The sequence below is a fragment of the Tympanuchus pallidicinctus genome, unplaced genomic scaffold (genome assembly GCF_026119805.1).
Source record: "Tympanuchus pallidicinctus isolate F22 unplaced genomic scaffold, pur_lepc_1.0 scaffold3, whole genome shotgun sequence".
Classification (NCBI taxonomy): Eukaryota; Metazoa; Chordata; class Aves; order Galliformes; family Phasianidae; genus Tympanuchus; species Tympanuchus pallidicinctus.
In genome coordinates, this window is record NW_026294747.1 from 79,961,206 (window position 1) to 79,986,121 (window position 24,916).

The following is a 24,916-nucleotide window of genomic DNA, read 5'->3' on the forward strand; positions in this document are numbered from 1 at the left end:
TAATTTTCCTTTTAGTGCTGCAAGTGAAAAACTAAATAATTACAAATAAAGCAATACAAGGGGATAAATTTAGGAATGAGTGAATGGTGGGATGGAAAGACTACTTTGATTTATACTGTCTCGCAGCTTCTCACTAGTTATGTTTGTGCTTTGCTTCTTTCTTTTCTTTCTTTTTTCATTTTCTTGCTATATTCTTCTGCTGATTTCATCTTGGCCCAAAGAATAGAATCATACAATCACAAGAAGGTTGGAAAGGACCTACAAGATCATCTAGTACAACCGTCCTCCTTCACCATTTGTACTAAACCATATCTCATAGCTCCTCATCCTGTCGCCTCTTAAACACTGCCAGGGAAGGCAACTCTACCACCTCCTTGGGCAGACCATTCCAGTGCCTGACCACTCTCTGAGAGAAAAAGTTTTTCCTCATGTCCAACCTAAACCTCCTCTGGTACAACTTGCGACCATTTCCCCGGGTCCTGTTTGTTGCCTGGGAGAAGAGGCCAAACCTCTCCTCATCACAACCTCCCTACAGAAAGTTGTAGAGTGCAATGAAGTCTCCCCTGAGTCTCCTCTCTGCAGACTAAACAATCCCAGCTCCCTTAGCCACTCCTCTCATAAGGCTTGTGTTCCAGATCCCTCAGCAGTTTTGTTGCCTTTCTCTGGACACGCTTCAGGGCCTTGCTGTCTTTTTCGTAGTGAGGGGCCCAAAACTGAATGCAGTACTTGAGGAGCAGCCTCACCAGGGCTGAGTACAGGGGGATGATCACCTCCCTGCTCCTGCTGGCCATGCTATCTCTAATGCAGGCTGGGATGGCCCTCTTGGCCACCTGGGTTTGCAGGTTTTAAAATCTGCAAACTCTGGCTCCCTTGACTCCTTTTTTTGCATCACTTCTGAGTTTGGCCTAATAACTTTATCCAGAAGAGTCAACTAATTCCTTAAATACATTTAATTTCATATCCTGTACCAGACACAGAGTAGACACTCCTAATTACCTGGCAAGGATGTTGGTTTTCCTGCCTGCTGGATACTCTATAAGAGTATATTATGTTCTGAAAAATAAAAAAAGTTATGGGGAGATTAAGGTTTAGAAAAACATTCTTTCTAACCAGTTACCTCCTTCCTAAGACCCATATGTGATAGATATTTTTTCTTGAGTTCTGAAAACTAAACATCCAAAGCCTTTTTCTGTGGTTTCCTTTGACTCCATTAAGGAAACTGCACTCTTAGGATTGCCATGTTATAGTCCAAAGAATTACAACAAGAAGCTGTTATGTGATTTGAACTCTTCTGCACACTGACTGCACACCATGCAGTGGTGCGGTCACTAAGATGGCAAATGTTGGGACTCTTACCAGTTGTTTTTTCCCCCTGTTAAAGCTCTTGAGTTTGATTTGAGCTTCACGGAGTTAAATAAAATATTTCTGCTGGTGAGAATGACTCAGTTTGTGGACAACAGTCTCTCCTACCTTCTTCACATGAATGAAAAAGCACCACTCCACACATCAGAGATATCTGCACACCTACTTCAGGACACTCCTACGGCACTCAGCCATACCATCAGCTGTCTGTGCCCCATCACAAGAATGTATCCAAGATTTCATATATTTTGCTTCATTGGAGAATGTCTTTTACATAAACTTGAATCTGTGTAAACAGGAACCTAGAAAAGCTCAAGGTCTGTAGGGTGAGAAGTACATCCACCTTGCTGCAAACCCAGCCCTGAGCCAGCCAAGGTCTCAAAGTCATATAGCTGCTTTCAAGCAGCCTGAAGCCAGCAGCAGGGCCCAGCTGAGAGGTGCACGTCTGAAAACTGGCTGATATCTTTGCTTCCAGGCTGCATCCACATCATGGCTCTCAAGCTTTGTGCACAGAGATGCACAGAAATATGCCTTTACTGCCTGCCCCAGGATCTATGGTATTCTCACCTGGGATTTCCCAATCACCTAGGCAGCCTGTGAGAGCTCACAGAGCTCACAAAAGCCTTGTGCTTTGCAAGGTAACAATATGTTTCCATACAAGTCCACTGAAAGCCTAGAGATTGCATTATTGTTTCAATTTTTAATTTATCTTCATCATGTATTTCTGAAAGATATCCCATAGAACAGATATTCTGTAAATGTTCTGATTAATTGCGTAAAGTAATAAAGGATCAGCAATGTCAGAAATGAGGCAAAACTTGCAGGAATTATACAGTTCACTAGGGGAATACTGAAGTCACTGAGGTCGCAGTACCACATGAAATACGTGGTACTTGAGCAATTCCATATGGACTAGTGGAAACAAATTTAGCACCCCTTATTAGTGGGCTCATTTGGTGTGAGGACAGTTGTGATGTTTCTTCTTCTGTTTGCCTGTTCATTTACTGTTCCCATATAAATTTGTAAACTTTTAGCTTAAGAAACAAATTTACTTACTTTGCTTCCCAAGATGCATTTCTAACCTTGAGGGCGTACCTGCAGAATGCTCCACCTCCTACTGCAGAGACCATGAGTTTCAGTGTGGCACCAGGTACCATGTTGATCTGAAGAGCTGCAGTGCTTTGCCTTCACTTGTTTTTACCTCAGAGGTTTGCATTATGTGGGTCTGTAATTGAGCTTTTCATTGCAGTAGATCAATGTGTTGGGATGGTGTTTTTGTAACCATGGCTACTGCCATTTTTCGGTTCACTTTTTCTTGTATGTAGCTGCAGTCACATTTGGGGTTACTTTATTTTTGTCTCATTTTTGAACAGGAGCCTTTGAAGTAGAAGCATTCCCTGATACAGAGTTGCTCACTGGCACCACTCTTTCAGACTTGGTGAAAAGAGGCTGGAGTGAAATTCTGTGACTTACATGTTACAATTTGACTGATTCTAATTTGACAGCTTAAAGCTGATTGCTTCTAGACAAGCCTGCAAGTTCACATTCGCTACTGACAGAGAGAGCTCGTGTTTGTGACACCCTTCAGGGAAAGCATCTTTCCTTGAGATTTAGCCTAACAATGCAAACTGCACACCTTTCATAGTCACCATAGGAGCCAAAGTCTACTGCCATCAGTTGAAGCCTTCCATTTACTTCACTGTTACTGTTCCAGCCCTATGGTAAAGGGAATTTTTTCCATTGCTGAGCAGTAAGCAGGAGGATCTGAGATGTGGCAGTGTTGGGGTCGTGGGGGCACAATGAGATGCAGTGATGTTTGTCTGAACTTTCAGAGGGGAGGTCCCTTAAAATCTTTGTTTCTGCTTTAGATGTAAAAGACCATGCTACTTCTCAAAATAATGGGGGATTTTAAGCAAACTCAGTTTTTGCTGCTCAACCAAACAGCAACATTCTCTAACGTCTGACAGAAAAATACTGAAAACATGAAGGGAAGCTCTGCCTGTGTGACAACTGCCACGATTCCCTTCAGATCATTTAAATCAGAGTGAGACTGCATACAAACACAATTGCAAAACAGTAGAAGTCTATAGAAGTCAGTAGAACTTGTCCCACTGCAAATCTGGCCCCTAAGGCACACTTTGAAACAAAGTGATAGCTAATTTTGTTCAGGCTGGCTATTAAGAACAATCCATGACAACAATGGCTAATGGAAACAGCCTACTCCAAAAGTGGAGCTAATGCATTGCCTTCAAAACAAACGGAGTTAATCAGTTATTACCACTATCTGCCCTGCTTGGGCAGAGCTTCTAATGGAATGTGCTGTCTGTTTGGATTCATGTAATGTATCCTGTAGGCCAGAGTACTTAGTAGATTTTAGCACCAGTTTTCATCCTGTTGTTGGAGGGAGATTTACTTTTTAATTTATATATATACTCACATATATATTTTATTGCTCCTTGCCTTTCCCGCAGCTGACAGTTAAAAAAAGAAAAGCATTAAAATATTAGACCAGAATTTGAGGTGAGGTGATAATGTAGCTTATATTGCCTGGCTGCTATACCAGCTTCCTGGAGAAGGAATTGCAAGGATTTGTTGAAGAATAATAATTCTAAATTTGCCATACTCATGAGTGCAATTAACTGAGAACAGACTTCAGGGAATAAGAAGCCTGCTGCTGCTGGCTAAGAAGTTATTAGTAACACATAAAACTTCACTGTTAGGGTAAATACAAAAATGAGACATTAAATATGCTAGAACTATCTAAGCTCTCCTTATCACTGCTTATGACTGCTGACAACAGGAATGTTTGTGATATGACACGGAGTCAGAATTAACTTTACGTATAGAATTTTCTATTCTCCTCACACTCTGTGGAGGAGAGCATTGCTGTCTGAGTGATTGGCTATGAGTACAGCTCTTTGCTTTGATGTGCTCTTCTCAAGTCACTTTTGCTTTTCACAGTCTGTTTTCTCACTGTTCATGCTACCCTCATTAGTATTTTAATCAGTGCTACAAAGAAGTTTGGAGGAAGTTTCTGTCTAACTAAGGCTAATATTACAAACCCCAAACCCTGGTGCCATGGTGCATCTTTTTCTGCTCATTCCTGAGAGCTGCCCCCAGACCTGACTCCCAGCTGTGCAGAGAGCAGCCCAGTTGCTGGGCCCCACAGAGCAGCACCCCAGTGTACCTGATGCTCCAGGAGTACACATACACCCTTCACCTCACCTATCATACCCCAGGGGTTCTGTGATGCAGTTGTGAAGATGGAGACGAAGGAGCATGCTAAGGTCATCCTTCCTCTCCAGTCTGCTTCTTAGCAATGGTGCAGTTGAGTTAATGTACGCTACTGATCTGAAGCTCTCATCAATCACAGTCAAACCAATCATTCCTTTTATGCCTAATTTCAGCCGCAGAATGCTGCACTACACAAGCAACTGTTGTATCTGTTTTTTTTAATGTATATTGCTTAGCATCTTGCTCCAGTTCCAGCTTTCATTCATTTCTAGTTGTTTACCTTTGAACCATAGTCCTTGCTTATGTCTATCTGAGTTTCCCATTCTTGATTGTTCTTGTGTTTAATATATATGCATATTTCTATCAAATTTTTCTCACACTCTTCTGTCAAGATATTCTTGACTTTCCAGGCCTGACAGCAAAAAGCCAGACCTTCTCGTATCATAGTGATCCCTCATGTCCACTAGGCTGCAGATAGCAGTTCTCCATCACTGGCACAGTGCAGATCTCTGACTTCAAGCTTCCTGCTTCTCTAGATTGTTTCCCTCTGGTGTACAATTCTCTCTGACAAGGAGGATAAACATCTAACAAACTACGAGTAAGGAGTATAATTGTTAGGAATCACTGTCCTTGGCAGCTACTAAGCACAGAGGTCCTCTCAGCCACAGTGAGTGTCATTCCTTGCCAGCATCAACCCTTGCTGGACCAGAAGGAAGCTAACACATTATGCGTGGGACCCAGGAAAAAACGTGATCTAGAAGAATGAATAGAATCATGGAGCAGATGCGTGCTCATCCCTGTCACTGACAGAGCACCACAGGTACCTCACAGATTTAAAAATACTTAACACTTTTCTCTTCCTAGAGTATTTCTCAGTATTTGGACCTGTTCCAGAACCTCAATGTCCCTTCTATACTGAAGTGCCCAAAACTGAACACAGTACTCAAGGTCAGGCCTCACCCATGCCGAGTACAGGGGCAGGATTACTTCCCTAGTCCTGCTCACCACAGCATTCCTGATACAAGCCAGGATGCCATTGGCCTTCTTGGCCACCTGGGCACACTGCTGGCTCATATTCAGCCAACTGTCCATCAATACACCAAGGTCCTTTTCCATCAGACAGCTTTCCAGCCACTCCTCCCCAGGCCCATAGGGTTGCCTGGGGTTGTTGTGATCAAAATGCAGACCTGACACTTGGCCTTATTGAAACTCATACAGTTAACCACGGCCCATGATCCAGTCTATCCAGGTCCCTCTGTAGTGCCTTTCTGATATACTGACACAATTTCAGGAGCTGCTGTAGAATAGGAATAAGCAACGATTTTTAGAGCAACTTCATATCTCAGGAAGAAATCCACCTACCAGACTAAATAGAATTGTCTGGGGTGTCACTGGGTGACAGGGTTTCATCACAGTACCTAGAATGAACTGGGTGAGTGGAGAGCAGATTTGTAAAAGTGAGTGAGTTTATCTCACCAACAAAAAATGCTGTTGAGAGGGGTGTGATCTCTCTCCTATCCTCTTTAAGGAGATTAAGCTGTACCTGGCAGATATTACGGAATTTGTCCTCTTCCTTGAATTAGATCTTAAATCATTTCATTCTAGCAGTAACCTAACAAAATACAATAATTTTTCCCACATAATATGGTGATTAGCATCTTTCCTCATGTAGTAGATTTAGGAAGGTATTCTCAGACTAATTTAGATCATGGTTTGATCCCAGATATCTCATTTCACACTGACTGTTTTTCTTTTCTGCCCACTTCCTCATCCATGAGATCTATCCTATTCCTTACTGGAAATATTTACACAGTATCTGAGGCCTTACTTCCTACTTTTCACATCTTATTGGCTTGCATAAAAGTTTCCCAGCTCTACAGATGTCTTGATGATGAGCATGAAGTGGGAGTAATGTGTTTAATTTAGGGCTGTTAATTATACTGCAGAAGGGCACTGAATTGAACTTCAGTCCCCAGGTGAACCCAATAATCAGTACTTGACACTAACCAGGGACTGTGGTGCAAAGGTTCTAAGCTCAGGCCTCAGTGAGAAACATGGAACTCAACAGTAATGGGTTTGAGCTAAGCAAATGCCAACTAAAAAACTCTGCCTGTGGCCAGGTGTGGATTTTCATGGAAGCTGAAATCAAGCTTTTCTTGCTTTTTCCATCTTTCTGACAGACAGTTCTGAAACAGTCCATTTTGTGAGCTCATTTTGATAAAAGGCTGAGTATCTCCTGCTGAAGAACTGAAACTCAATTTAGAAATAAGTAAATAAAATCTAGCTTCCATTACATGCAAATTTATTCAGTTTAGAAAGAGTTAATAGTTATGGTTATATGAGGAAATGATATCCTCCTATGTCTTGAAACAAGACATTTACTGTCTTGTACCCTTTCATTCTTGTGTTCATTTTGCATGTGACTGCAAAGACAACTTCTCCTTGCCATTCTTTTGATTGATAACCATTTTTAAAAATATGACACTGCATGCGAAATAGCACCTAGTTATGACTTTGATAACTAATGCTAGCTTAGACAATCAAAAGTCAAAGAGTAATTATCTACAACAGTGTTTCAATTAGCCCTTCTCCATAAACGTATTCATAAGTTTCTTCTTCTCAACCCATACAGTACCAATGTCGGAATGCTCTGAAGAAGTGTTTTCCATCTTCTGACAGACAGATCTCTGAGACTATTTCTAAGTATTCTGTGGAAGGCATAAAAAGAAAAAAACCTATTATTATTAGGCTGAATTTCTCTATCCAGAAGGTTATTTCTCTACTAGAATATTCTTGGAAATGTATATCAATTGGAAAGCCAGTATCCAGTAATCTCTTTGATATGTACCATCACATCTAAAAGACCTTATACCTATTTGCACAGAAGCCCTGAGAAATGTAAAACAGACTGGCCGTGTCCATATCAGCAAGACAAATAGTGTCAGGAAACCCCCACAGGCACTGAAACAAAATCATCCCTCTTATTAAATTTTAGAATGATTCCTGACACAATTTGTGCACAGGCCAATTTTTTTTTCCCCCCTGTATGGTTCCTGATAATGTATGGGAGTTACTGGAAAGCAGAGACTTGAGTATCCCTGCTTTTGAGAATGAGATAATTATTACTATTAGCATGGATTATTTCAAAGCAGTTGGTTTCAGAGAATGTTCTTACAACACTGAATGTAAATACATAAGTCATTCTTGGACAGATGTGTCTCTCCAATTTGAAGGGAGGGAAAGGGAAGGGCAGTACTCCAGGTGTACTGGCAGGCCATTCTCTGTATTTTAAATCTTTCATTGAGTTCTTTGGGAAAATGCAGAAAATTTTTGAGCTTTTTAGTTTAGAGATCTTTCTGAATTTATTTCTGTGCAGTATTTCTGAAAGTTTTATCACTTCTCAGCTTTTGTTTATTGGTGAAAACTCCATTCCGCAAACCTCCCCAAAAAGTGAAAAACCAGGTCCCCTTTAGCCTAAAAAATTCTTTAACATTTTTGTAGTCCCTAAGAAAGACTTAGAGTTCCTAGCTAGTCATTCCCATCTGCATACATCAAATGATTACTGCCTTCCTCCTGTCATGTTATGCAAAGTGTTTTGAAAATCCATGTTACGTGCCACACTGATAACAATAGTGTCTTTGTATTAGGAGAATTGCTTTGGCTGTCACAATCTCAGAACATAAAGAAAAGGGCATGTATTGTGGGAAATAATCTTTTTTAATGTAAAACTGGAAAAAAACAGATAAGCTTTTGGATCTATGAGACCTTCTTCAGGTACCCTTTATGCTTATACTGATAACATAGTAATAACTCAACTTTCAAGACACAGGGCATGTTATTCCACTTGTATTAGAAAAGTGTTTCTTATCTCACACAAGTGCACAAAATATGTGATGATTGGTAACAATGTACTCTGTCATAAATTGTTATTATTTATTACTTCTATAGCGCCATAGGTGAGTACAGCATTGTACAAATAAAAACTGACAGTTCCTTACCTCGAGGAACATACAAAGAAAATTGCACATTACAGAGCAACCAGTAACAAAAGTAAAAGCAGAAGTAAAAGCAAGTAAAAACAAAAAGAGCAAGTACTCCTTTTTTATGTTATTAAAATGAATGCACGAGACACAGAAAAATACATTACCTGTGTCTAGAATTACAGTACACTGAAGCCGTTTTTGTTTGTGTTGGAGGAGATATGAGATGGTCTACCAATTAAAAAAGAGCAGATAATTTCTGTCCTGGATGATCTGAGCTGCACTGTGGAGAGCAGAGTTCTACATTAAATTGTACAAATGCAACAGCATTTACACAAGATATCTTATTATATGCTTCAGTTAAGAGACAAGTTGTTCTGGTGCAGGTATAGTCCATGAAAGCTCAACAGTCAAGCACAAAGGGAGTCTACATGTTTAAGTAATCATATAATCATAGAACAGCTGAGGATGGAAGGGACCTCAAAAGTTCATCCAGCCTTACCTTTCATAGGGAAAAAGAGCCTAGATCTTTCACATCTTGAAAACCTTCAGCAATAGAGATTCTACCATCTCTTTAAGGAGATTGTCCCAGTGATTAATTGTTCCTACTGTAAAATATTTCTTTCTTATATTAATACACAGCCTCTTTTGATGCAGCTTGTACACATGGACCACGTATCTTGTGAAAAGAGCCTCTGTCCTCCTTGTAGCTACCTCTTGGGTACTGAAATAGTGTGACTGGGATCCCTCACAGTCTCCTCTTCTTCATGATCAACAGACCTAATTCCTTTAGGTTTTCTTAACTCCTTACAGGCCCAATTGTGCAATATGTATTGGAGCAAGTCTAGTGAAAGTCCACAAAGATGTTTAAGAGAATAGAAGATCTGACATATGAGGAGAGGCTGAGCATTCTGGAACTATTCAGGTTGGAGAAGAGAAGACTCAAAGGAAACTTATCCATACACATAAACACCTGGAAGGAAGGTATAAGACTGAACCAGGCTTTTCTCAGTGTTGCTTAGTGTAGTTGATGTCTATGGAAAGGTGTTGGTAGTTTGAGAGTACAGGGATAGCTTTCTGAGAAGACAGTTGTTGCCTACACTAGATACAGCCTGTTTTGCTGACACCAAAATGGACCCAGTGCAGGATGCAGCTAAGCACATTAGCCAATATGACAGACTCAGTGAAAACATATTTATGAAATGGCAAAAAACATTGGACGATTGGAAAGCACTGGAGAGAAATCACTCAATTCTGACCACAGCTGCCCCTGTATTGACTCCTTGAAGGGACCAAGTGTAACCTGCAACAATATAAAGGGTATATAGAGGAGTCTAGAGTGAAGTTGAGGCCAATCCACCTTGACAAGAGACAGTGGACACAAATTGAAATACATAGAGTTCAATTTAAACATAAGATAAAGCTGTGTTCTTTACTCTAAGGGTGATTAAACACTGGCAGAGGTTGTTCAGAGATATTCTGGAGTTTACATCTCTGTAGATACTGAAAAGCCACCTGGATGCAGCCTTGAATGTCCTGCTCCAGCTGACCATGCCCACAACAGCATCCTCAACTGGAAGACCTCCAAAGGAACTTCTTGACATCAGCCATTCTGTTACAGACCAGGCCATCACAAAGAAGAGCCCAGCATCTCTGCTGGGTTACTCTTTGCACTTGGAAGATTGAATCTTGGATTCCAGTAACTTTTTTGTTTTAATGCAGGTAAAATCACAAAGTTTAACTTGACATCACTTTTGGAAAACATTCACCTGTGTGAAAATAAACTCACAAGTATGATTACTGTTGTAATTATCCATTCAAATAAGATATTATGTTATTTGCATAATTTATTTTATTTACAGATGCATCAAAGGCAATTTAGTATGAAACATTTTATTAAGTTCTGTCAATAACGATGAAGAGAGTTTTATTTCATTTTGCTGTAGTTCAAAAATACTCCTAAGGGTGCTGTTTCTAATTTCCTGTTTGGGGAACCAATTGTGCTATTAACAAAACAGAGTCCTCTATTGTTTTTAGCAGCAATATTCCATTTCTATAATGATTATTTCCTAGGAGAAACGTGCAGAACTTGAAATGGAAGAGATAAGTCAAGTGACATACAAATCATTAGAATTAAAGCCAGAAAGCACATTCAATATGATGTTTGCTATGACACATGGTTTATTGGTGTTCCTAACCTCATGACACTCTTTCAGTAACATTTGTAATTACCTATGATTTCTTCCATCTTTCTAGCAGCATTTTATTTAGAAAGTACGCAAGCAAAATAGCATTTTCTTGGAAAAACAGCTCTTCTATCAGCATAGAGTAGTACTGATTGCATTTACAGAGTAATTATTTTTGTTAATGAAATGCTGAGGTTGAAAGTCAAAACATTGAGAATGATGAAAATTTTCTCAAGACTGGCACAATGGCTTGAAGCACAAAAGAATGGAGCTGAACCCACCAGTTCATCAAAGTGGAAAGTTTTTTCTTCTGTATTTTCTATTGTGTAAATTAAATGAATGCACTAAAATAAAATGTTAACATTTGCATGCAAAGTAAACAGGGTATATATTATATGTATCATGTAGCCAATTTAACAATGTAGTAGACACATATTTGATATCTATCTGATTAGATATTTAAAAATGTTTGTTTTTATTTCTGATATAGTTCTTGGGAGCTAAGTGCACTCAACTGAAGTTTATTTGCTGCTTGAATCTCTCTGAAGAGAATAATTTCTCAGAGAGTGCCTATGAGCTACCCATGCAAAACAAAAACATTACTCAGTGTCACAAAATATTACACAGTAGAGTGTTATTTGCCCAACAAATATGTTGTTGTTTATTTTGGGTGTGCTGTTTCTATTTAGCTTATGTTTTGAGTTTATTATGATTTTTGTCCTCGTGACTGTTTTGCTTTCTAATCTATTCTGGTAAGAACTCTTCAAACACAGTTACAAGGCAATCGTTATAAAGCTATGAGTTTACTGCAGTGCCATTTCATTCATTAAAACTTCTCATTCTATGATGTCACCTGACTGTCTTCTAAATATGCCAAATTTTTATTGACCTTAGGATTCAAATTGGGTATACCTTTGATTTTGCCATACAAGGTTGTAAAAACACCCCTTAAAATGGAGAGCCAATGAACAGCTTTTCACGTTTCTATTACCTTCTTTTTCATTATTCCACCCTCACCTTTCAGGACAGCAATGAAGCACATAGTCAAACATGAGTATATGCCAGAGATTCCTATAAAATCTCTGAGTTGTGTTTGTATCTGAATGCTTGTCTAAAGCACAGTTAATGTAAGCCAGGTTAACAAAGGACATCTGAACCTAGTTTTACAAAAAAATTTCTTTAAATTGATTGATAAATAGTCAACATTTGCATACTCTCATATATACATACTCCTAACAGAATGATGGTCTTGATGCACATAGCTGGCTAGCATATGTAAACCCATGATACAGAATCACCTCAGAAACAACTCAGTTAGAATGCACAATACTTTGCACAAAAATACTGACAATACTTTCCTCCTTCTTGCATCTATAATGTTTCTTATTGAAGATATTTTTTTCAAAGGAAAAGTTTCCCAAAAAAATGATTGCATTTAAGGTTCATGGAACTGAATAAAAAAATACGTTTGGTACAAGCAGAAGTAAGAAATGCAGTTGAAATTAATGAAATTAATAAGAACTTTCATAAAAAACATCTGATGTAGTACAATCCTCAGCCTCCAATAGAGTATGAAGGAGACAGAGTAGGAATACTCTTCTCAAAGTCTGCTGTGTTCAAAGCTATAGTTTGATAGACATGGAGGATTCCTAATATCAATACATAAAACAGTTTTAAAGGGGTGATGACAACCCTGAAGTCCAAAGATAAGAGACAGGCTAGAAACAGTAGTCTTGAGGTAATTATCTTCCGGGAAGATTCTGAGGATGTTCAGTCCTAGAGGAAGACTACACAGATGTTCAGATTGTGGATGTTGAAAGATTCTTCCTGGCAGGAGAACTCAGAAAAATAACCCAAATGAACTTTTTTAGTTCATATCCCAAATTTGGAGCTCACAAATCCTAACTCCCAGGCACACAGGCGCAAGAGAATAGAAGAAAAAGTAGGAGAAATGGGAGTAATTGAGCAAAAGAGATGTGATCTCTCTCGGCTCATTTAGAAAAACGAATTATTTTAATTGTAATTCTGACACATCTTTATAGAGTGCGTGAAAATATAGGCCTGAAGAATCTTTTTTAACACTGGCCTACAGGGGTTCATTCAAATCTTTACTGAACAGCTCACTGAAGCTCTAATTGAAACATTTAATTTGGCACTCCATAAAAATACCTTGAAATACATTTTATCACTATACCAGCAAATATTAAATGTTACTCATTACAAGCAGGGAAAAGATGATCCTGTGAAAAATTGATTCTTGCTTGAGAGGCACCAGAAAGAAGCTAATTAACAAAACACACTGCAAATTGCATGCATGAAATAAGTCAGGTTTGATTATACAGAGATTTTCAGTGTGAAAAGACGCATATTTTGTCATTGTTTTTTAATACTCTTTTAAGCATCATGTGAGAGAATCTGTACATAATACTGTTCACTCTTTTCATAGAGAGTATTCATTTAAAACTCCAACAAAGGAATCAAGGACAACTGTACCATAAATGAAGGACAGATTGAAGAAAAGTGAAGCTATACAATATCTTTCTTTTTCTTCTTTTTATTACAATGGCTTTGAAGAAATTCTTGGTTATGTTTGACATTTCTACTGATGAATGCTGATTTTCACTGGAGCATACTAATAGAGAAAACAAGGAACAATTGAATGCCTTGAAGTAAAATGAGGGTCATTTTAAAGATATGCATAGAGGAGTCTTACCACTAATATATGCATCCTGTGTAATCCAGTGTTGATAAGAAGATGAAGTGCCATATGTCTGTGAAAGAAGATTCTGCAGAAGTTAAACTTCACTCCTTGCATTAAAATTTCTGGTTGCTTTTCCTTCTCCCAAGATTGCCACAAAGTCAAGCACTGCTCTTTCTCAAAGGGGATTCTGCACTGCAATTTGCTGTGAGCCCAAGAGAGAAACTAAAACAAGGCATGAGTCCTGAAAGGCAGAGGAGCATAGATCACCATGAACAAATGGGCAGTCACCATAAAAGAAGTTGTCAAGAAGATGGACTGAAGATGAGCCAGAAGTAACGAATGCAAGTCATTCAGCAGCTTGATCTACCAAACCATTTTATTGTCAGAGTGACCCTGTTATACTTGATGAAAATAGTTTTTCTTTTTTTTTTTATCATCGCAAATTATTCATTTTCCATTATTTTAGTTACCAGTTAATCAATGATGTGAAGATAGTTAAATTATGCTGTTGCATTTACAAAGGCTGCTCTGAAAGTAACGCCTCCTATTTTTTCATGTTAGCCCAAGAAATCAAGCCCAGATGTTGATGGTATGGCAATGGAGGTTGAACCTTCCCACCAGTATTTCATCATATTTTGATGCTGTACGACAGATGGCAGCAGAGGGGCAGACCGACAAAATGATGTCTGACGTGGAAGTGCAGAAGAAGCAAAGATGTGGAATTGAATTTCTCCACATGGAAAAAAATGCATCCACTGACATTCTTCAGTGTTTGTAGAAAGTTTCTGTAGACCAATCAGTCTTTGTGTGCACAGTGAGGTGGTGCGTGTTATGCTCCAGCAGTGGTGACAGGAGCAGTGGGTTACATTCACCAGCACAGATTTATTTATTTATTTATTTTTATGAGTGCTGCATACAGGCTCTTGTTCATCACTGTTGAAAATACAGGACTAATAGTGGTGACTATGTTGAAAAACTCTGTTTGTAGCTTAGAATTTGCTCCATCAAATAGTGCTCTATCTTTCGTAGTTTCCATGGAAATAAAGAGGAGATATTACTTTCAGAGTCCCACATACAAAGATTTACTTACTCAATTGCGAATTTTGCACTGTTTTAAAAATTAATGGAATAACTAATATTTGATCAACTGATGAGCCAGTGCACAAGAAAAACAAGGAAGTACCCTGATACTGAAGTGCCTAATAAAATTATCATGAAGTTAAGCATATAAGGGAGCTGCAATAATATATTTTATCAGTACGACAAAGCTGTTTGGCTAAAGATAAATCCAGATTAAAAAATTAATCTGAAAAAAAAAAATTCCTTTTAAGTTGAAAATGGCAAGAAAAACGTCAGTTCTCCAGAAAGTGCTGACTGAAATGGTTTTTCAGAAATCATTGCATAATTTTTGACAAGAATATTCATGAGTCTTCAAAACTCACCGTCTTATTATTACCATACTAAAATTTACCCCGAGACTTTTCTGATTGTTCATTCCCTGCTCCAATATAAGAAATAAAATAAAACCGAAAGAGGAGATTGTGAACAAGAAACAGTGAATTCATGCATTGAGATTATTTTAACATAAAAATAAAAAATACACAACTTTTCCATATTTTTCACTAGTTTTGTGTAATCAGCACTAAAGGAATGAAAGTGTTTTTGGGCAAGCAAATCAGGGAAGAAGGCTGATAAAGATACTGAAATAAATGAAAGTATGAGTATTAAATGTGATGCTAATATATGTTATAGTGCTAAGTAACCCAGACTTGAATAAGTTGAGAATACTGAAATAGATCCTAAAATTCATGCAGCAAAAGGTAACATTAAAACCATATTCATATGAGACAGGAGAAGTAGTAGAAATTGTCTGACTTCTAAGATCTCAAGGATAGGGCTATTTTTAACAAAACAGGTCATTCAGTGTTGAAGAAGCCATAGAGAGAAAGGAAAGAAGTACAACTACCTGACCTTGGTCAGATCAAACCCTGACCCTGGTTAGGCCCTACCATCCAATCTTTTGTGTCTAGTTCACATGGCAATAATAGATCAAGATAAAGGCGCTTGAGTTTTTAAGATAGCCTTTTTAGAACTATTATCATCTTTGAAGATCTGCAGTATTAAAGCCATTTCTCTTTACACTGATGGAAATTGTTTACTGTATTCTGTAACTGTAAAGTTCCTAAGATGACCATAAATCAAAATGATAGAAAAATATCTACTTTAAATGAGAATATTCATAATTATTTTATAGTTATCTTAAGAGGCTATTTTTACTAGGAAAAATTAACTTAAAAACACCAAAAAACAGCAATACAACATCGTATTTGAAATTTGCTAATACAATAAGTGAGCAATTTTGTAATGAACTTATTTTTTCATTTTAACTTAGCTTAACATTTTAAGTAAAAAATTGATGCGCAAAGGACATCCCGAAGAACGAGAATCCATGCAAAAACAAAAAGTGTGTCTCAGTAAGTCAATAAAAAAACTCTGGAAGAAATAACAAGATTGCTTAAAGGTTTCTAGTTTCATGCTCATAATATACTATATGATATAAATAAAACAAGACTCTGTAATATCAAGTTTTGGACTAGAATCCGTCAAAATGATATTGCAGCCCACAGGCAAGGAAATAATTATTAATGTTCATAATTGAATTCTTCAGCTGAATATCCTTGTGGTCTTTAATTTAATTAAAGTAACTTGCTTTAGGTTTGCAGTAAGTTGATGGACCACTTGGAAAGAGATGGTTTAGGTGCTCACCTATAATACTTGTGACCTATACGCATAATATACCTATACATATAATAAGCTATACAATATAGGTCCTCACCTATAGTGAGAGTTATGGGAAGTCTACATGAGTTAAAAACTGAAAAATGTTTTACTTCTTTTTATCTGTAGGGGAAAAACTGATAACATTCTTTAAATATTTTAAATAATTTGAAAACTTTTAAAGGCTGCACTGGAAAGGAAAGTAAATAGCTGTATGTTTGCATTTCTGTGTAAAAAGTAATGAGTTCATCATGAGTGAAGTATTAAGGAAAAACAGTGTTAAAATAAATAAGCACAGGAATAAGCTTGCTGAAAGGAGTGAAAGCAGTAACATGGAAGTTTTTAAGTGCATTAGAAAAATATTTCAGATGTCGCTGGCCTTGTCTCAAAAAGCAGAGGTAGATGAGTTTTTCATTCCAAGTTGGCCTACGTCTTTTGACTTCTTTACGGGACATCTAATGTGTTAAGAAGTCCTGGTGTAATTCAAGTATACTTACACTAATAGTCCCTTTCACCAAAGCCATAGTTTTTCAACAATATTACAGAGTTTTTGTTTTTAAAATCAAGCCTGAAAGTGTACTTCTGCTAACACTAATGTCAAAGCTGTTTGAGATGCTGACCTAAAACTTCTGAGGTCAGCACATCAAAATATTATGTTCTGGTATTGCTTTGCATTACATAAGTTCTTAGGTTAAACCACTTAAAAAGTCATGAACAAGCAGTAGGCCATTTATAATGTTCCAGACAGCTTCTAATTATTCTAATTTTTCTAATTATTCCATTTTTTAAAAAAATACAACAAATACTCGAAAAACTTCAAGCTGTGAAATTGTTAGTGTTCTAACGCAGTTATGTAGATACCGTATATCACCCTATTACTTTCCGATTTAAGGATGTGAACTGAATGAACAATCTACTAAGCTGATTTTTTTTTTTTTTTAAAAAAAAAGGAAATGTAATAAACATACAGAAGTATTTACTCTCATCTAAAACTGGCAAGTGAAGATGCTCCTGACCAGTGTAACTGTTCCAACTTCATACTGTTTAACTATTTTAACTAGTGTTAAAGGAGGACTGGCTTAGATCACAGACCTAGTTTTAGATGTCCAAAGGAAGGCGAGTTGCATTTTCAATATGCAACATCGAAGTGCTTCAGAATATTAGACTTGGCTTTGGGCCTTTAGATTTCCTTCAGTAATTTGGTGAGCTACATTCAGTATCTTCACACAGTTTAGATTTGGACACCAATCTTTACCTGGGGGCCTTAACAGCGTGGTGGGTAAAGGCATCATTGTACTTTTATATTTCCACTTCTCCCCTTTCTTAATAGATCTAAAAATGCCTTCAGTGTTGCTATGACAGCATCTGAAGAAATGATCATGCACAGTTGCCCTGTTTGCTTGGATTGGCATAGAACTGGCTAAACCTTCTACAACACTGGGTCATGTCTCTTCCCACAGCCTGTGCTGTTGGTGTGTAACCCAGCCTGTAAAGCATTCTAGCTTGAAAAATAACTGAGTTTTGTTCCTCCCCACTGCTGTTTCTTGATTGCTCCATCATTTTACCGTTCTGAAATAAGGTTTCCTGGCCTCAGTGTCTAAATTAATTTTTTTCACAATCAATTTATGCCTTTTATAGAATTTTTCTAACATTGTCCTTAAGTAGCTCTTGCCTTCTCTGGTGATTTTCTCACAGAATATAAATAGAAAAAATGTCATAACGACTGTCAGCTATCACACTGAATGCAGTGATAACTACTTCATTTTCTTCCTTGTCACAACGGAAATGACAAACCTTAATTGTGTCACTCCAGTAAAATGCCTCAAGTCAGTTGTAGGCTGCCTTCAGATCCAGGTGAAATTTGAATAAGCTTACCAATGTACAGTGATACAATACTTGACTAGGTCAGCTGAAAATGTTTTGCCCATTCCATTTTCTTTTTTTCCGTGTTATCATAACTAAGCCAGTGAATCAAACATAATTTGGGACTCCTGTGAAACTCAGGTCATTTTCCGCACTAATTCCAAACTGCAGGCTTAGAAAAGAGCAACTTTCATTTTTCATCTTGTTTTCAGTCCTCCCATCCTGAGAATGGATGGACTGGAGCATTTGGATCCACTTGGATGCAAATTATAACTTCCAGATTTCCCTAGCACACCATCACCTTTAGTGAAACAGTCTAACAAAATTCGGTATTAGTCATTCCTGTTTCAATTCTGAGGACATGAGTTGGTCTCAATGGTCCCACTTGGCCTCCCCAACACATCCCAGGACCCAGGACCCTATTTCAGCTTCTAGGACAGTCAGCCTCAGTGAAGCTGAAGCTAGGCTGGGATACATATTCCCACAGCCTTCCCCTGCACAGTCTTGGGCTCCAGTTATCTGTTCCATCTAAAGGTTGATAACCCTGCCAAGCCTCAGCTTATCCCCACACACATGAATGGCTGATGCCTGGAGTTGGGGTGGTCTCAGTTCCCCCTTGGCTTTTGATCCTGTTTGGGGTTATAGGGTGGACTCTGGCAGGAGGGCCTGGCACTACTGCCCCTGGCCCTCAGGGAACTCCCAGCTCACGTGGCAATTGAACACCCCTCTAATACACTTAGTTCCCTAATATCTTGAAGCTAGGTCCTTGCTTTCAGGACAACCATAATGGCTAGTTTTCTACCCACTTATCTCCTTAGGCAATGAATTCAATCAGAATTTGCAAAGGAATAATTTATAGAAAGAAGTCTGCTTTGAGGCTTACTTTGGTAGAACATATTGTGCTGCCATTCCCTCCTAAGAAAACAAATCTTAGCCATCATTTTTACCATGGATAGCTATTAACCACAGAGAAGGAACTGCTGCAGATGAACTTGCAGGAAGAAATCATGTCTAAAGCTTTTTGATACAAAAAGCTGTCAGAATCTTTTTCTGTCAACAAAACAATCAGGCAATGTTACATTAGTCAAAAATATGCTCTTGATGCATTTAACTCCTGAGTCTCTTCAGAAGTACTGTTCAAAATCGCTGATGAGATTGGCAATTGACAAGCCATTGCTGAACTTTTTGTTATTTTTTGTCACTCTTTTCTGGATTGTAGTACAGATCCCAGAGAGAGCTGAGAGCACTATAAACACTTCACTATCAAGTAGCATTTGATATTGCATATCCAGGAAGACTATTGAGCATTTGGTGCATTCCAGGGACTTCACAGTAATTACATACACACAACTACAAAATGCAAGAAGAGACATAAGTCAGTGTTGGGATATATACACAGAATAGTGGTTATTCCAGTCAGAAAATATTCATTGTTTTAAAATTTGGTAACATTTTACCGCAAAGTTCAGAGACACAGTTCAATAAACACTGTCAAGTCAATAGAAAAATGATTTGTGAAAGGCCAGCAAATTGGAACTGCAATAGTAGGAATATGTTTTCTGACAGCTTAAAAACAATTTCCTCTTTCCAATATGTTCTTTTATCAGTATACTTCAAGTAACTCATAGGCTATCAGAAAGTGTGAGGCAGCATAATTTTATTGATAACATTCAAATGTGAGGTGAAAGTGCTTCCAGAGCAAGGTCCACATCTTGAGATGTTCATATATTCATTTATGGGACAACTTATTTCATTCGGCCTTTGCCATCTAAAAATTTGCTTTAAGTGTCTCACCTACCATAACTATAATATCATGGTGAGGGAGCTAAGGGAGCACTCAACTGAGTGTTCTTACCTCCAACATGGCTGTTCTTTTGATAACTGTAAAATGAGCCCAAATAAGTCATATCCTGGGTATCTATACCTTTTTGGAGTAACATTAAGGCAGAAAAGTTGTGCATCTTGTAAAACATGGAGTTTTTCCTTCTTGCCTGTTCTTCATGGATCCTTTTTTAACAATCAAGGTTTATCTGAGATGATAATGGCGATACTAACTGTGTTTTTTGGAAATAATTAGAAAACAGTTCTACATTTTATGTACTTCAAAGACATGCAGACCTTTAACAGCGTATGACAGAACTGAACAGGGGTTCAAAACACTGAAACATTTCTTGAGAATGAAATATCTTGCCAAAAATTGCATCATAAGATGGAAAAAAAAATAAAAAAATAAAAAAAAATCACAGTTCAAACGCTGCAACATATAGTTGGTTTTATCACAGAATATTTTTGGCCACATAGATGAAATCGTTACTGTGTTTGCAGCCAGCTGTTTGCAGCATGAGGTTTCAGCAAGATACCTAAATGTACTGACGCATTTTTCTCTCTGCAGTCATAAGACCAAATTAAATGTGTTTTAACATACGTTACACTGATGCTTTTAGGCAGACAGTATTTCTTACTATGCGGACAAGAAATAATCAATAGCTGTTTTGTCTGTAACATCTTGTGTTTGGGATGTGAGAGGCTGTTTCAACATTACCTTGCAGTGGGTCCTTACTGCACTGGGAGGGTCATAAGCACTGTGGAAATATTAAGAGTATACAGTAGCAAAGGAAGTAAGAGCAGACCACACTTTGATTTCTCAAAAAAAATTAGGATCATCATCACTCACAGGTTTTTGCTCTTCAGTATGAAGGTTAAAACATTTACGTTTCTAATGTGTATAGTTACATGACCCAGCTTGATGATATAGATCTGAAGCCTTTAAAGGCACTTTCCTCTCTGTCAGCTGTATGTGGAACTTAGGCACTTACTCTAAGAAATCTGAATCATTAAACAAAGAAAAGTGTTCGCTGCATGTCTAAACCAGGCAGAACAGATCAGTTTGAGGTCTGTTTAGGTTTTTTTTTTTCCCCCCCCCACCTATGTCCCAACACTTCCACAATTTTATCCTGGAGATTTATGAGAAAAATTTAATTTTGAAAAAAATAAAAAAAAAGAATTAGTTCCTACAGCTTGACAGTATTACAGCAAAAGTACATCTGATTTTTCTGTTGTTCAGAGTAACAGGGAGGTAAGTGAAATACACTGGGAGATAATACTGGTGGTTTTAGCTGGGCTTTATAACTGGCAGTCTATCCACTGGAGCACAGAGGGCTCAGAGCAGAGAAGTCTAAATGGCTCCACGTGAATCAGATCAGGCATAGAAATGTGGCAGAGTTATTAAGCATTGCTGGATGTCAGTGCAGTACATATCTGATTACTTTGATGCCTATGTAAATGGATTTCCTATTATTCCCCTTACAGAAGCATTCACTGTGTATACACAAAACCACCACCACTCTGACTCCATGCTGCTGAAAAATCAGACATACTCTTCAAGCCAAAGCTGGATCTAGAAGCAGTATAGCAAACTTCTTGCAATGCTTTATCTGAACTGTGCATGATCTGGCAGATCGCATATATATGAAGCTAGCTCCAATGTGTCTCTACGTAGTCAAGTCATGCTTCCAAACGCAAACAGTAGTTGTAACCAGTACTTGATAGGTGGCTGTGGGAATCTGACATATGCCTGTATTGACTACCTATTTTTTTTTCTGTAAAGTAAACAAAAAACTATACTAACATTCCTTTCAGACTTACATAGTTGACTACTGCTAAGAAAATTGCATTGCTTGATGTTTTGACAAAGCAACCAGTTGAACTCCATTTTAAAAGATACTTCCTATCCTGGAGAGATAGGAAGTACAGAAGTTATTTCAAAGACACTAAAGACACCTCAGCCTCTCCAAAAAGATTATAAATTCACAAGTGATTGTTATTTCACTACTGAACATTTAAAAATGTTTAGTTTAATATGATTCACTTGGAATTGTTGGGAAGACAACAACAAAAAAAAAAGTGTCAAACAAGATTTCTGGGAGACAGGTGTAGATTTGCTTTTTCTTCTTTTGTCCAGCAAACTGGCTCTTTTGAGTTTGAATTGTGGGTGACAATTATCTTGGTACGATATTATTTAGCAGAAGGCAAGGGAATTCTCTAAAAGAAGGATCTCAGTCTGACATCCATGCAGTTCAGTCATTCACCAACAGCTTCATTTGTTTAAGGGAATGCTTTCTACAGGGTCTTGGAAAGGGTCTCACTCCACATCAAATTTGCCTGGTCAGGTAGAACCACTCAACAGCTTGACTTCTATCTGTGATTACTGATGATATCCCAACTTTTTTCTAAATGGTAAGTAACTGAAAGTGAGCATTAAGAGAGAAATTCCTGTTCTGAGAAGTCCTCCTTTATAATGCAAAATATCTCCCACATATATAAACACACAGACCTGATATAATCTCTTTCTTTCTTGATCAATTTAATCATCTTATTTTAATAGTTCACAGGCAGATTGCTAACCCATGAGTTGGTTTGTTGACTAAAACAAAGTTTGTCTTCGTATCCCAGATACACTGAAACTGCAGAAGCAGGATCATTTGGAGATCTTTCAGTTAGTTTTAAAATCTATAAGGAACGGACAATCATAAATGAATAAATTATTACTCCAGATTCTCAGTCTAAATGTTTGCTTATATTTATATACAATCATGTAAATGTTGCATTTTACTCCCTGATGTCGCATGCTCTCAGCTTTTCCTGTTTCACACAATGAAAATGTGTTGAAATATACCAAGATGATTGAATAGAGTGTGCAGACGTTCATGTTGCATTTACCCCAATTGCATCCTTAACAGTTAACATCCTTAACAGAACAGTTAATTCTGAGGTAAAACAAAAACAGGGAGTACTTTTTTTTTTTTTTTTTTTAAAACAGCTAGCACAATAAATCTATAAAGATTTCTTGCTGACACTTCTCAAATCTATGTAGGGGAAAAATTCCACGCAACTCTGTTAGAACAACAGAGTTCAAGTGCACAGAAACTAAAGCTCAAGAAATCCATCTGTATTGGGTGAAGATCTTTATGCACCCTCCTTCCCTCCCCCTCCCCCCCCCCAAAAAAAAAAAAAAAAAACAAAAAACTACAAGCTAAAACCACCCAGAGCCTTTCCAGACATGTCCAAATCAATTCATGTTCCTTGAATTCTGCCAGTGCTATCTGAAGTCATTCCCACTTTTTCAGATTTTGAAGGAGAAACAGTTTGTTCATCAACTAGTTCAGCAAGGTGTGATGAATTATCAATAACTATTTCAGAGGTTATGCTTACTGTACCTCTATCACTAACACAAAGTCTAGCTTCTCTTTGAGGAGCAGAACATTAACTAACTGGAATTCTAGTTCTGTTATCTTACTGGGAGCTTCATCTTTCATGCTCTTCATTCAGAACAGTGATAAATATCACCTTCTGGAATGCCCCTCTCTCCAGGCTATACAGAAAGATCAGAAGATTTCATGCAGCTAAACTCTAATCATGTGAATGCTACCTAGCTTGGCAACATAAAGCAGCATGACAATTTACTTTCTTAAATATTAGTATACATTAAATCACTTTACATATAGTACGCTATTTCAGCAAGCAATGCAAGCCATCGTCACTGGTTCAGCTGGTACCTGTAAGACATTAGTTGATGCTGATAATACAATTAAAACATATTTAATAATGGCAGCAGAATTAAACCCACGGTTTAGCTTTGAAATCTGAACTACCATGCGTAATGCTATAATGTGATAGAAAATACAGTGATAAGAGTAGGGTGGCAAAGTAAGTCTTCAGCTGTGGCAAATGACAAACCCAAATGCAGCAGCTGGAGATGCAGAAATAAAAATAAAAAAAATTAAGAAAAGGTGCTTACCTTTGGAAGGCCTCAGGTAGGCAGGGATCTTCAGCAGAAGAGTGTTTTACTGTTTACAGGAGCCAATACTGATAGGACAAGGAGGAATGGTTTTAAACTGAGACAAGGAAGATTTCAGTTAGTTTCTCACACAGATGGTGGTGACACATTAAACAACACCCAACACCCAAGTATGTTGTGGATGCCCCATCCCTGGAGGTCAGACTGGATGTGCTCTGGGCAGCCTAATCCAGTGGTTGGCAACCCTGCCTGTAGCAGAGGATTGAAACTAGATGATCTTTGATGCCCTCTTCAACCTAGGCCTTTCTATGATTCTATGAAGATACTTTGCCTCCACTACAACCCTTAAATGAGGTTTGGGAAGGGGTGGATCCTTGCTGCACCCCTTCCAGTCACTCAGGTGCATTGCATACACCTGAATTCCCCTGGGTTGGCCCTGCCTTCCCACCAGGTGCTCAATCACAGGTTCAGGGTATGACTTAGCGTTTCTGCTAAACCTTGACCACAGAAAGTGATGCAAACATATAGCCTTATTTTGCTGTCAACATGATCATTGAAAATAAGTCACAGATACGCCATATAATTCCACAGCATATTTGAAATGTCATGGTTGTCAAGCAAACTCCCTGGTGACTGGAGAAAGGGAAGCATCATTCCCATTTTAGAAGAAAGGGAGAAAGGAACACGTGGAGGTACAGACTAGTGAGCCTTATTTCTGTGTCTGGGAAGATCATGGAGCAGATTCTCCTGGAACAAATGGAGGCATAAGTGAGATGAGGAGGTGATTGGAGACAGCCAGCATGATTTCATCAAGGACAGATTGTGCCTCACCAATCTAGTGGCTTTCTGTAATGGAATGAGGGCATGGGTGGATTAAGGAAAGGAAACTACATGGGATGTCACCTACCTACCCGGATTTATGCAAGGCCTTTGGCATTGTCCCACACCACAACCTTTTCTCTACATTGGAGGGAGATGGGTTTAAAGGCTAGATTATTCAGTGGATAAATAATTG

At 38.0% G+C, this 24,916-nt stretch overlaps 1 long non-coding RNA gene across 1 annotated transcript; it reads right to left on the reverse strand.

Moving 5' to 3' along the window:
- Nucleotides 1-9,621: 9,621 nt before the first annotated feature.
- On the reverse strand, nt 9,622-24,068 carry LOC128085342 (uncharacterized). The gene is made up of 3 exons (XR_008208912.1): nt 23,902-24,068; nt 13,476-13,533; nt 9,622-10,345 (listed from the first exon to the last, which is right to left on the reverse strand). It is a non-coding gene; the product is annotated as an uncharacterized LOC128085342 (long non-coding RNA).
- Between the last annotated feature and the right edge of the window lie 848 nt (nt 24,069-24,916).